This window comes from Ambystoma mexicanum, chromosome 1q (assembly GCF_040938575.1).
Source record: "Ambystoma mexicanum isolate Mex_15411 chromosome 1q, UKY_AmexF1_1, whole genome shotgun sequence".
Taxonomy (NCBI): Eukaryota; Metazoa; Chordata; class Amphibia; order Caudata; family Ambystomatidae; genus Ambystoma; species Ambystoma mexicanum.
Genome location: NC_090922.1, coordinates 1098417603 through 1098430507, shown reverse-complemented (window position 1 = coordinate 1098430507; position 12905 = coordinate 1098417603). Strand labels below are relative to the sequence as shown.

The following is a 12905-nucleotide window of genomic DNA, read 5'->3' as shown; positions in this document are numbered from 1 at the left end:
CCATTCCCCCTCATTTATATCAATAGATATAAATGCTACTGCCCAATATACCACTAGGCCAAACATCATTGTAAAAAATATCACAGTACACACAAACAATCCACACTCATAGGAATATTTACGCAAGTCAAAATTACTATTTCCATTTCTATCTATTCTAATGTTGTTTACTCCATTGCCATGGTTTCTCCTACATAATGAGACATAGGGCCTCATCACCAGTCTGGCGGTAACCCTTAAATGCGGCAGTAGCGCTTTTACGCATTTAAGGTTCTGCCAGATCATGGCGGATTTCCCCCCAGCTGTTAGCTGGGGGGAAATCTGATGGAAATTTACCGATTCTCAGCGCTATTATCGCCGGCGGGAAATCTGCCGGCGGTAATAGTGCGAATGTTCCCCATTGGGCCCAATGGGAATGGGCACTAACCGTTCTGCCAAACCCGTGATCCGGCGCTAATAGTGCCGGGGGGTTTGGCGGTAGGGCTAATAGCGCCAGCGGCAATAGCCCCGGCGTTACCGCCCAACTCGTGATGAGGCCCATAAAAGTGTGTTACGCAACTTTTCTTTTTCTTTTACTTTCATACTAATAGAGGGGAGAAGGAAGATGGAGAGAGAGAGAGATTTCTTTCACTTAACGCAAAAATATATACATCACATGTTTTTTCATTTAATGCTTCTTCTTCTTCCTGTCATTCTTCCTGTCATTTTTGTACCCCTGATTCCACTCATTTCTCCTGTCCAGTTTGTGTTTCTCCTTCTGCCATTCTAGTTTCTGTTTCTTGTGTTACACTTTTATAAGCCTTTCGTACATCTGTCAAATGTATCCAATATCTGGTCTGCAATATAATGCTCTGCCTCTCTGATTAGATTGTAGCTGCTAACCACATACCATTGAACTGTGGAATGATAAGAGTGTCTATTTGTTATTTCAATGTGTGATAATATTTGCTTGTTTTAATTGTTATGTTTTTGTAATGTTTTATACATGAATTTTGAAAGGTTGATTTATTTCAACCAATTCAATAAAAAAAAATTTAAAAAATGTATCCAATATCTCAGTCCCTTTACCTTCACGGCAGTGGGTGTGCAGTACACCACTTCATATGGGCCATGAAATCTTGTAGAGTTCCACCGACGTATGAAACTTCTCACATACACCATCTCCCCTGGCATCAACTGACCTGTTGGGCTGTCTGCTGCTTGCGTTATTGTGTCACTTGTTGATTCTTGTGTGAACTGGGGTGCTAGCTGCCTGGCGATCATACGGGCTGCTTTCGTTAGCTTAGTCAAACTCTTCCCCTAGTACTGTCGCACTTCTGTAAGCATCTGAGTGTCTTCGGAGTGGGGAGTGGGCTGTATGCATGCGTCTCCCTGTCACAATTTCTTGGGGTGACAAATGGTGGTCCTTGCTGGGTTGATTTCTCAGTTCAAACAAGGCCAAGGGTAAGCAGTATACCCAGTTCTTTTTTTAATGTGAAACACAATTTTGACGATCTCCCTTTCAGGAGACCGTCAACTACGCTGTTCGATTGCGGGTGATAAATGGTGCATAGCTTAAGAAAATGTAATTAAACCTTAAGAGAAATCTTAACACTTGTGTATAGGCGCGTTATAAATGCCATATCATATATCATTTCTCTGTGACACTGCTCTGAAGGTGCTGTGTGTCGCCATACAGAAAGTAGATGCCTATGGAGTTTGTCAGACTCCAAAAACAAAGGAAACACATAATCCAAATCTGATCAAAACACATGAGAGAGTGAGAAAAAGGGCTCACTCACTCCAGGGTAAAAATAAAAAAGTCCTGAAGTCTAGCAAAAAGTACTGGGAGTCTCTAAGGGTGAAGCTAATTAGCACAGAAATTAGAATTCTCCCTAACGGGTGTGACACAACTCGCTAGAATGTTACCAAGGACGCTCTCCGACCACTCCCCGATCCTGGCTACCATCTCCATCCATAATGCGGCACCACACTCCCTGCGTTTGCATTTCCACCCTTGTGCCCTTGAGGATGCTGTGCTCCGGGCAGGGATCCAGGAGGATATTCTTGAATACTTTCGCACCAACGAAGATTCGGTCCCCGACTATAGAAAGATCTGGGAGGCCTTCAAGGTTTTCATAAGGGGTTGTTGTATTTCCATTTAGGGCTGGGTTCTTAAATTTCTGAGGTCGATCCTGCGTCGCCTAGAAAAGGAAAGTAAAGAACTGGAGCATCGGCAGACACTGGGTGGAGACCTGCAGGATGAGAAGTTACTGACTGGCAAGAGACTCGAGCATTCGAAGACCGGGAGTAGAGAGGACAGATACCTGGATGACCCGGTTCTAGCGACAAAATACGCAGAAGGCGGTAGACCCAGCCGTACCCTTACCTGGGCGATTCACAGAGAGACCGGTGTCAGGGAGGGATATTGGAGGTTGATGACCCAAGCAGGAATCCAGTACGCGATTCCAACGACATAAATAAGATATTTTGAGACTGTTATAGTCGGCTATACTCGTCCCAATTAACGGTATCACCAGAAGATCGTACCTAGACCGGGTGTCCCTGGGATAGTTGGACCCTCTCAGGCTGAACTCGCACCCCTCTGTGGAGGATATCTGTAAGGTCACTCGTGCACTCCCTAGCGGCAAAGCCTCTGGCCAGGACAGCATTTCCGCAGAATTTTACAAGCAATATGCCAATAGGCTTGCCCGACACCTTTGTCATAGGTACGAATTCTCCATAACCACAGGCCTCCTCCCTGAATCCACCAGAACAGCAATAGTTGCACTACTAAAACCTAATCAGGACCCCCGCTGCTGTGCTTCATATAGAACCTTATCACTGATCAACACTGATAATACAATTCTGACTTACCTACTAGCTGGTAAACTCCTTCCTCATATTAGTGCCTTAGTTCTCCCTGACCAGGCAGGGTTTATTCCAGGCAGATCCATGCAAAACAATCTGAGGCAGCTTTTCTCCCTGATGCATAATATTAGAGATGAGGTCCCCATTGTAGTAGCGGCCCTTGGTGCCAAAGAGGCCTTCAATTCTGTTGATTGGCCTTTCCTATTTGAAATCCTACACAGATCTGGTCTAGGCGTTCACTATATTCAATGGATCCGGCTGCTATACACAGCCCCACGAGCCACGATATTGACAAACCAGCTGACCTCTAACAGCATTTCTCCCTCCAGGGGTACGAGCCAGGGGGGCCCGCTCTCTCCTATCCTTTTGGCCTTACAGGTTGAACCCCTTGCATGCGCTACAAGGGAATTTCACTTGCTTTGGTTGGGGGGTCAAGATCTACTCACATATTTCAACCATCGCCTTCTATGCGGATGATATGCTTCGATACGTCGAGAATCCCAAACATTAGTAAAGGAAATATAATTATTTGGTGGAGTCAATGGATTATGTATTAACTGGTCTGAATCGGAAATTCTGCACCTTACCTCAACGGTACATCCAACGGATATTGGTACCGATTTTCGCTGGTAACGTGAGGGAATGCAATATCTGGGTATAGTATTGTCCACCTCTCCATCTAAGCTTTTCGAGGATATCTACCTTTCTGCCCTTGAGCAGCTCGAACGCAGGGTTGGCATCTGGATCAGCCTCCCACTGTCCCAGGAAGCGCATCTCGCCTAGCCCAAGATGGTCGTGGTCGCTAAGATGCTTTACATCTTTAACAATGTTCCACTGATCCCGCCTTCTTGTTTCTGGAGGTGTGCTTGGGTATAGTTGTTGAAACTGGTATGGGCGGAGGGACAATCTGTATAATGATCCAGAAGATATCCCTGAAATCCAGGTTCCGCCTTACACAGTTTAAATTCCTGCATCATTCCTATCCCTTCCCTGCACAACTGCATAAAAACTACCCTGAGAGAACAGCTACCTGTCCACAGTGTAATTTCAACCTGGCTAACAATGTGCATATGGTTTGCAATTGTTGTCATATACAGTCCTTCTGGGAGGGAGTGTATGGAACCATGGGCAAAATTGTCCCGGACTGTCAACGGGACTCCCCTTTGGCTTGGTTTCCTAGCATTTTTTGAGGTCCCCACTAAAGCGGAAGGGAAACTTCTGGCCATGGCCTCTGTGTAGCAAGGGCTTTAATAGCTAAAACATGGAAGCGAGCAAGACCTCCTTCAGTGAAAGAGTGGATTCATATGCTGAAAATCTGCAAGTGGCGAGAATCCTTGTATTTCTCCTCCTTGCCTGTCGGTGTTAGACCAGTTGACTTCTGGGATCCCTTTCGGTCTTATTTCCTTAGAAGTGACAATCCTACCTCACTTTGATTTATTCAGGATGAACTGATGTGATCGGACAATAACAAGGTAAAGGGTTAACGCCATCAATGGTCCCTGCAAAATTGAACTGACATGTTCTCCCTTGTCTCATACATAACGAAGGATGCCCAACAGACACAACCATACACGTCTGGTTTTCTTTCTCCTTGTATTTTGCTAGAATTCATAGAACATCTGCATATGTACCAGCACCTGTTGTTGTGGGTTAGGGTGGTGGGTTCAGGGAATAGTAAAGTTGTTGTCGACTTATATTGTGGAAAATTTAATAAAAAAGTGATCTACAATAAAGAGGCGGACAAAGAAGTGATATTTCTACCTGTGATTTCATTCAAATAATAGAACAAGTAAGGATAAGTCCTTCTTTCACGTATATTTCCCCAGGGTGTATTACAACCATATCAAAAGGTAGAGTATTTGGGGGCGTTCTTTGTCAACTTTGAATGACTGGCCACTCAATTTAATTGAGTTGAAGGTTTCAAAACCTGTTATCCCTCCCCATTATTAAAAGGAGAGTTACAAGCCTACGATCGAAATGCCTATGCAATGGGGACTACCCCTTTTCCTGACATCACATGGGCTTTATTGGACTGGGTGGGATAGTTTTTACCATTTAGAATTCTGGGATATACATCTCGTGTCCAATGAAAGCCAATTAGAATTAGCGGTGCGTATACAGAATATGCTGGGCCAATGGTTGGGTAAGAAAACCCTAGAAGAAATCCATGAAACTCTAGCATTGGAACAATTCATTAGCGCCCTCCCTTCATCTTTACAATGAGGGATATTACAACATCATCAACCCTCGCTAGAGTGCCATTCAAGCAGCACAAGTCCACTGGGAAGCAGCCAAATATTTAAATCCTTCAGGGAAACCCATAGAAAGAAAGGAAGATTGGCCTCAAATTAGTATCACTTGAGAAATGGCCAAAAACTGAAAAAAGAATTCTCTTCAGTAATACCGGTGTAAAGAAGAAACCCCTAAAAGAAACCCTCCTGTACCATTAAATAAATCCAGACTAACCGCTTGAGAAGAAATAGGGTGAGGGAAAACCTCATTACCCGGTCACCCTCTGTTTTTCCTGTGGAGAAAAGGGGCATATAGCCAGGCTTTGACCTAAAAATACACCGGAAGAATTTATGGAGATAGGATGGCTAACAGCTGAACCATGGGAAGAAGGGATTGCAGAAATGAATAGACCTGGATCAAGCCGGGATATATTACTGCGCTTCCCACCCCTTTCAGACCCATGAAAGGGTACAGATGAATGGAATATGGGCTAATGCACTCATCGATTCAGGAAGCCGACAAACGGCAGGCAGAGCCAATCTTCTGTATCCCGAAGACCTTCAAGGGACCCAAGCAGTAGAAATAACCTGTGTACCTGGCAACGTCGAGACTTATCCTAAAGTTCCTCTAACATTGAGAGTTAGAGAACAACTCCTAACGATGAAAACACACCAGTAGTTCCTGGCCTACCAGAAGAGGTGATCATAGGCACTGACTTTCCCATTTTTAGAGAACTACTACGACCACCTAGGGTTCAAGACAAGAAATTCCTATACTCTCCTAACAATCCTAGAAACCTACCGCTGAACTCTCAAACACTTCAATATGGGACTGGCAAGAAACCAGATCTCCAAAGCCGGAAGAATCGTGGTAATTCATCCCTTCTCCCCAAGGGTGAATTCCCCCTTGTGTGGCTTGGGAGGGTAGCCCGCTCCGCAATACCCTCTCTAGGGGTTGAGGCAAGTCGGACCTCACCGGGAGAGCCTTCCCCTTTAGGGAACTAGAACTCCTGTTCCCCTGAGGAACTCCCTAAACCTGGACACATGATGGCCTACATGGGACTGTCCAGCATATCAAACACTGTTAAATAACAAAATGGATTGAAGGGAAAGTTAACATATTGTTAGGCAGAGTTTGTATGCAGTACCCTTTGGGACACACAACTAAGACTACAGGTGTAAGCAAAACCAACCTTTGGTATAAGTCTGTACCACACAGTTTTTGGTAGCGAGCTGAGCAGCCAGGCTTATCTCAAGAGGGAATGTGAGCTTGTAAGGATGTTACACAAAGGTCTACAATGACAAGTATTCAGCTAGACACTTATACTCAAGGTTTCTTGGTAAAAACACTGATTAATTTATTACACAATCATTTATAAAGCATTCACTAAATGAGGCAACCAATATCACAAAAAAAGTATACTACAATACTAATTACTAAGCAGTTGAGCTCCCTTGAAGTAGGAGCAAAAAGGCATAAATTGATAAAACGAATATTACAGTTACTCTAAAACAGTGCAAATAGTTTTAGTTCACCAGAGGAGTTGATTCAATGCAATAGGTAGGCCAAAGTCAATGGGCTAGTGTCTTGTATAAATAAAAACAGTTCCGCCAAAAGCACAGAAACAAAGGGACCAAACCTGGTTTGGCGCGTGGAGACAACCTCTAGAAGGACCTTTCCAAAAAGAAATGGCGAAAAGAGAAGACCAGGTTTGGTCCCTTTGTTTCTGTGCTTTTGGCGGGCTTCAGGACTGAAGACCGCCTCTGGTGCCCGAGTGTCTGAGGTGGGCAGCAAGCGAGGGAGGTGCCCGGAACTCCCTGTGCGTAGTCTCTTAGGAGACCCAAATGCAGTCTGGCGTGATTGGCTGCCTAACTGTCCGGCAAGGACAGCCACCTTGCTAGGCTGGAATGAATGGGAGAATACTGTTTAAACAAAGGGGGCTTAGGCGCCATCTTGAAAAACATGGCTCCCGTGATTTTTAGCTACCGGTGTTCGCGGTCGGGATAAATCATGGTAGTTTGTTGTAAAACCACTGCCACCAGCCATTTTGATAGGAAAGGGTAGCATTTGGCTGCTACATGAGTTTCTAGACATAGGGGAGACTAGGTAACTCCTCCAGCACTCTATTGTAAGATAGTGTGTGCTGGGTCTAGGAATTTAAAAAGACTAGTAAAGTCAATTTAACCGTATATTCTCTGGGAAACAGTAGTTTATCCCAGAGAAGGTATTTAAACCTTGGGACAGCCTAGAAAGGCCTAGAAATGCTTCCCTGTGTTACTGCACGGAGGGTGCTCTGTAACACATATGATAAGATGATGCCTATGGAGTTGTCTAAAACTCCATAATGAAAGAACACAAGAGTGAAACACACATCAAAATACATGAGAGAGTGGGGAAAAAAGGCTCACACTCTCTCCAGGTAAAAATACCAAGTCCTCAAAATCCAGCAAAGTTGCTGGGGGTCTCTAAGGTGAAGGGAATTAGCACATTTTTGAGAATTCTCCCTAAAACATATGATATGGCATTTATAATGCGCCTATATATGTTTCAAGGCGCGACGAAGCAAGGGAGGGTAACAGAGGGAAGACAGACAATGATCCTACTAGGCCAGGTGTCATTCAGATCGCGCAAGTACATGGGAAGGGGAAGGAGGGGGCAGTGCAGGACATGGGATAAGAAAATAGATGATAAAGTAAAAGTACGGCCAGCAGGTGGCAAGTGCAAGGGTAAGTGCAGACAACAAGTGTCAAGTGCTGGTAGTGGGACTGTAGGGATACAGAAAACAGTCCCCAAGTGCGGGGTTGCCAGGAAGGCAGTGAAGGAGTGCGACCGGCGGGGGAGTGGGCCTGGGCCCGAGGTCAGAGGGTGGGCAGGTAACCAGTGCAGTTTCAGTATCAGCCAGGAAGTCAGCAGGGGAGAGGAGGAGAAAAAGCAGAAGAAAAGAGAAAGGTTTTGAGTTGCTTCTGGAACCGGAGATGATTCTCCTCAAGTTTCAGGGAGGAACGGAGGCTGTCCCAGAGGGAGGCCTCATCCGAAGAAAGAGATCTACCACCAACTCGTTGCTTGGAAAAGCGTCTGACCCAGAGGGAGTTGGAGGCGGATGATCAAAGAGCTCGAGAAGGAAGATATTTAGGAAGAGAGAGTTGAAGGTATTGAGGTCCGAGGCCCCAGAAGACCTTATGGACAATGCAGAGGGTTTTGAACTTAATCTTCGCAGCCACTGGGAGCCAATGCAAAGATTTCAGTCCTGAAGAGATACGATCCCTAGGCTTGAGGCCAAGGACAAGTTTTGCAGTTCTGTTTTGGATGAGTTGCAGAGGGCGAAGAGTAGAAGCAGGCAGATTTAGAAAAAGGCTGTTGCAGTAGTCCAGCCTAGAGAGAACCTGAGATCTGGAAACAGTGAGCTTCTGGGGGAAGGATAGGAACGGAAGAATATCTCTGAGGATTTGCAGCTGGTAGTGTGACTTCTTAGAGACGTCAGAGATGTGAGGAGAGAAGGAGAGTGTGGAGTCGAAGATGACCCCAATGTTTTTAGCCACACAGAGTGACAGAAAAGGAGGGATTAGGTGTGCAGATGAGGAGAATCTCTGTCTTACTGGCATTAAGGCAGAGATCATTGGCGGCACACCACTCCTGGATCGCAGACAGCCAACGATGAGCGAAGGAGAAGAAGTGCCGGAAGGGAGCCTGAAAATGTGTTGATTGTCATCTGCATAGCACTGAAAGTTGGAGCAGAGAGCGGCAATGCGGTGGGCAAGAAGTGCCAGGTTTGTTTGTTTATTTTTTTTATATAGCGCACCTGACCCGAGGGTATCTGGGCGCTCATGAGATAAGACAATGGTTACAGAAAGCAGTGCATAGAACAGAAAGTACATACATGCATATGTGGATGGACAGGTACATTTACATTTTTGTTGATAAAAGACATAATGACGGAACCAAATTAGTTCTTGCTGAGAAGCCACGAGATGACACTTCTCCTGAAGGTGGCAAATACTTTGATAGATTTAATATCGATGGGAAGTGTGTTCCACAGTTGGCCGGCCATGACTGGGAAGCTGGACCCGCCTACTCATCTTCAGGTTGTATCTAGGGACAGTTAGAGCAGAGGTGTTGGATGATCTAGTAATTCGAGTAGATGATCTTAGTGTGAATTTTTCAGTGAGATACAGGGGGGCTTTATGGTTCAGCGCCTTATGGGTAAGACATAAAGTTTTAAGTTCAATCTTTTCTTGTACGGATAGCCATTTACATTGTTTTCTGGTGGCTGAAATGTGTTCTCTTTTAGGTATATTTAGAGCAGCTCTAAGAGCATTGTCTGCATTACCTGGAGTTTGTTGATTACAGTCTTGTTGGCGTCTAAGTAGAGGCCATTACAGTAGTCCAGCTTGGACTGTATGAGTGCTCTAGCTAAAGTCAGACAACTTTCAGGTGACAGCAGTGGTCTGCATGCCCTTATCAGCTTGTCTGTATAGGCCGTGGATGCGGCGGTCATGTTTACTTGTTTGGATAAATTGGAGGTAGGATCAAGATAGAACCCTAGGGTTTTTACATCTTTAGCAATAGGGATATTGTTCCCATCTATATTGAACAAAATGTAGTTGGGACTTAGTTTGTTTAGATTGATGGGTGAGCCAACTAAGAGGAGTTCCGTTTTGTCGTCATTCAGGCAGAGGCCATGGGTGGCCATCCATGCCTGAATGATTGTGTATATTTCGTTAACACAGAGTACATCTATGTCATAGGTGCCTGCCAGAGGAAGGAGTATCTGGGAGTCATCTGCATAGTTTGTGTAGGTGACACCCAGACGGTCTAGTTTATCAAATAAGGGCTTTGTAAAGATGTTGTACGAAGTAAGCGAGGCACAAGAGCCTTGTGGTACGCCAGACGTGATGGGTATGGGGTCAGCCGCAGCCAATGGTGAGAAGACCTGCATGGTCCTATTACTGAGGAAAGATTGAATCCAGGTAATGGCGGAGCTAGAAAAGTGAGCTGCCGTAGAGAGGTGATCGCGGAGTACCTTATGGTCGACAAGGTCAAAAGCCGCCGACAGGTCAAGCAGGAGTAAAATGGCAAGGTTGCCTTTATCCTTTAGCTCGTCGATCTGGCTTTTGAGGTCGACAAGGGCAGTTTCTGTCCGGTGTTGCGGTCTAAATCCGGATTGACGTGTTCCTAGGAGTTTATTAGTCTCTAGATAGTCTTGGATGTGTAAGTACGCAACCCTATCTAGGATTTTTAACAGGAAGGGTATTGTGGTGATCGGTCGGTAGTTAGTGGGGATCGTGGGGTCTAGTGTTTGTTTTTTGAGTAGGGGGAAGTACCCACGATTCCTTCAGGTTACTTGGTACAGTGCTGCTGGAGAATCAGGCATTAATTAATTAGGAATTAACAGGGTCAGGTCCCTGGCCGCTTCTTTGAAGATCTGGGCTGGGCAGCTATCGCTCTAACAATTGGATGGTTAAAGTGAGGCTATAATGTTTTGTACTTCTGGTGCCGATACTTTAGAGAATTTGAAGCCAGTGGACAAATGTGGGGGGCTGGCGATAGGGGTTGTGGTTATGGTGGGAACAGTTAGTTGACGCCGTTTATCTGCTATTTTTGTCTGAAGGTTGAAGATTTTGTTGGTGAGCGAAATTTGAATGCTTGTGCACCAGGGTTTGTCTTTTATGCATATATCCTTAGGTGGGATAGGATTCTCAAGCTCTCTCAGTATGTTAGAGTTCTTTGGTACTAGAACCTGCTTGATTTATTCTAGTATTGAATGTGTCCCGCTTGGTATGGATGATCTTGTCTTTGTATTTGGTGATGATATTAGTTAGGTTGGTTTTATTCTCTGAAGAGGGGTTGTTTTTCCAGATTGTTTCAGGTTTCCTCTTTTCTGATCCTAGCATCTTTAATTCAGGGGTATTCAGGTATTCATATGAGCTCTTGGTTTCCCTTTACGCAATTTGAGTGGCGCGACTAGATCTATCGCTTTGGCCATAGATGTGTTGTAGGCGTCTACCAGTAGATTGGGGTTGTTAGTAATAGGTAATGCGCTAAGTGCAGGGATCATCAGAGGAAAAAATGGCCTCGGCAGTAATGTTGCGCTTATTTCTGGTGGGACACGGTGGTGCCAGTGGGCACGCTTTATTCCGAGGAGTATTAATGTTGAGTTCAAAAGGGAGAAGGTGGTGGTCAATCCAAGATTGCAGTAAGATCTTGTTCAATGTGATATTACAGTTTAGATCTACTACCCAGTCAAGGGTCCTTCCTTTCTCGTGGGTAGGTTGGGTGATTTTTTTGTATGAGTCCATGTTCAGTCAGGACATTTGCTTGGGAGATAGCTGGTGGGTCATTTGGGTCGTTATAACTCCTCTTAGTTGGCTCACCCATAAAAATTTTAAAGTTAAAATCTCCTAGGATTAGAGTTTGTGAGATTGTTTTGGTGTTATCGGCGATTAAAGCCGTAATGTCTTCCTCAAATGATCCTATGGGCCGAGGCGGCCTGTATATTAGGTGGACAGTGATGGTACTTTTATGCGACGTTCGGAGTTTAACTGAGAGGAGCTCACATGATGAGAGGGGAGCTGAAGTAGCAATTCTCATGTCTAGCGTGGATTTGTAGATTATGGCGGTGCCTCCACCTCTAGAGTTGGGTCTGTCCATTCTAATGATGGAATAGTTGTCAGGGACGCTAGTATGAGTGAGAGGCCTGTTGCTGCATGCAGCCAGGATTCTGTAACTGCAAGGAAGTCTAGATTGTTGGATAAAATGGTATCTGCAATCTCGGTAGCATGGGCTACAAGGGACCTGGCATTTATTAAGGCGCTTTTTATGGACTTCTTCTGGTTGATGGGTGGGCTATTGCTGTGCATGTGTTGTTTTTGGTTGGAATTTTGTCTAGGTTGGGTGGGATGAGTGTGTGTGGGTCCCTTGTAAAGTTTATTTGGGATTTTGGGACCGTGTTTGCCGTGCTGGTTATGCAGTGTGACCAAGGGGAAAGGTGACAGCCTAGCTCGGAGTCTAAGATTTCTGTCAGTCGAATTAGGGCACGTGGTCGATAAAATTCTGTGGCTGGAATTCTGTCAGGTAGTAGGTAAATCAGCAATGAGGCTTAGGGTGTTTGTAGTGGTAGTGTAGTAAGATGGTGTAGCCTTGTTATTCCCTGGTGGAGTAGGTAGCAGATTGGGAAGGAATGGGACTGTCTATGTTTGGCATTCAGCCTGTTAAGGTTAAGTGCTGGTAAGAAGGGCGTAGCTTTGCTCCTTGCAGCAGATGTATGGCGGGGGTCGTGATGGGGCACAGTTGAGGCTCCATCTGATTAGGATTAGATGGTTGGCTGGCATCAATTCTGGTGGTAGCGAGTATAAATGGGAGAGTGCATAATAAGTTATACATAATGTTTTTTTTATGGCGGGTACATTATGGGAGAGGGCAAGTTGGTAACATTGCGAGGGCACAGCAAATTGAATTGTGGTAAGGCGATGTCCACTTCGCGGTGCGTGCAGTGTGGGACACAGTGATGTCAGTAAGTTGTCCCGTACATGAAGTAGTCAGCGTATGATGCACAATGTGGGCATTGTGCTATTCAGTACAGAATACAGACATGCATTATAGTACACAATGATAGCAGTGAACTAGCCCGTGTTCAGCATAGGCAGTACGTGGTACACAATGTATGTAGTGTGCTATTTGGTACACAATTTGGACAAAGTAATAATCGATAATTATTAATGCACAGTGCAGTGACAAAACAATGCGTAATCGGTACAGAACAATACGTACGTAGTACATGCAATACAGTGCAGGTTGCCAAATCTGGTAATATCATAATAATTAAA

The 12905-nt window shown here is 45.0% G+C and overlaps 1 protein-coding gene across 9 annotated transcripts in view; it reads left to right on the top strand.

Annotated features, from left to right (window-relative positions):
- GLMN (glomulin, FKBP associated protein) overlaps window positions 1–12905 on the top strand; it is a 1004137-nt gene that overhangs the window by 405372 nt on the left and 585860 nt on the right. The window lies entirely within an intron of this gene.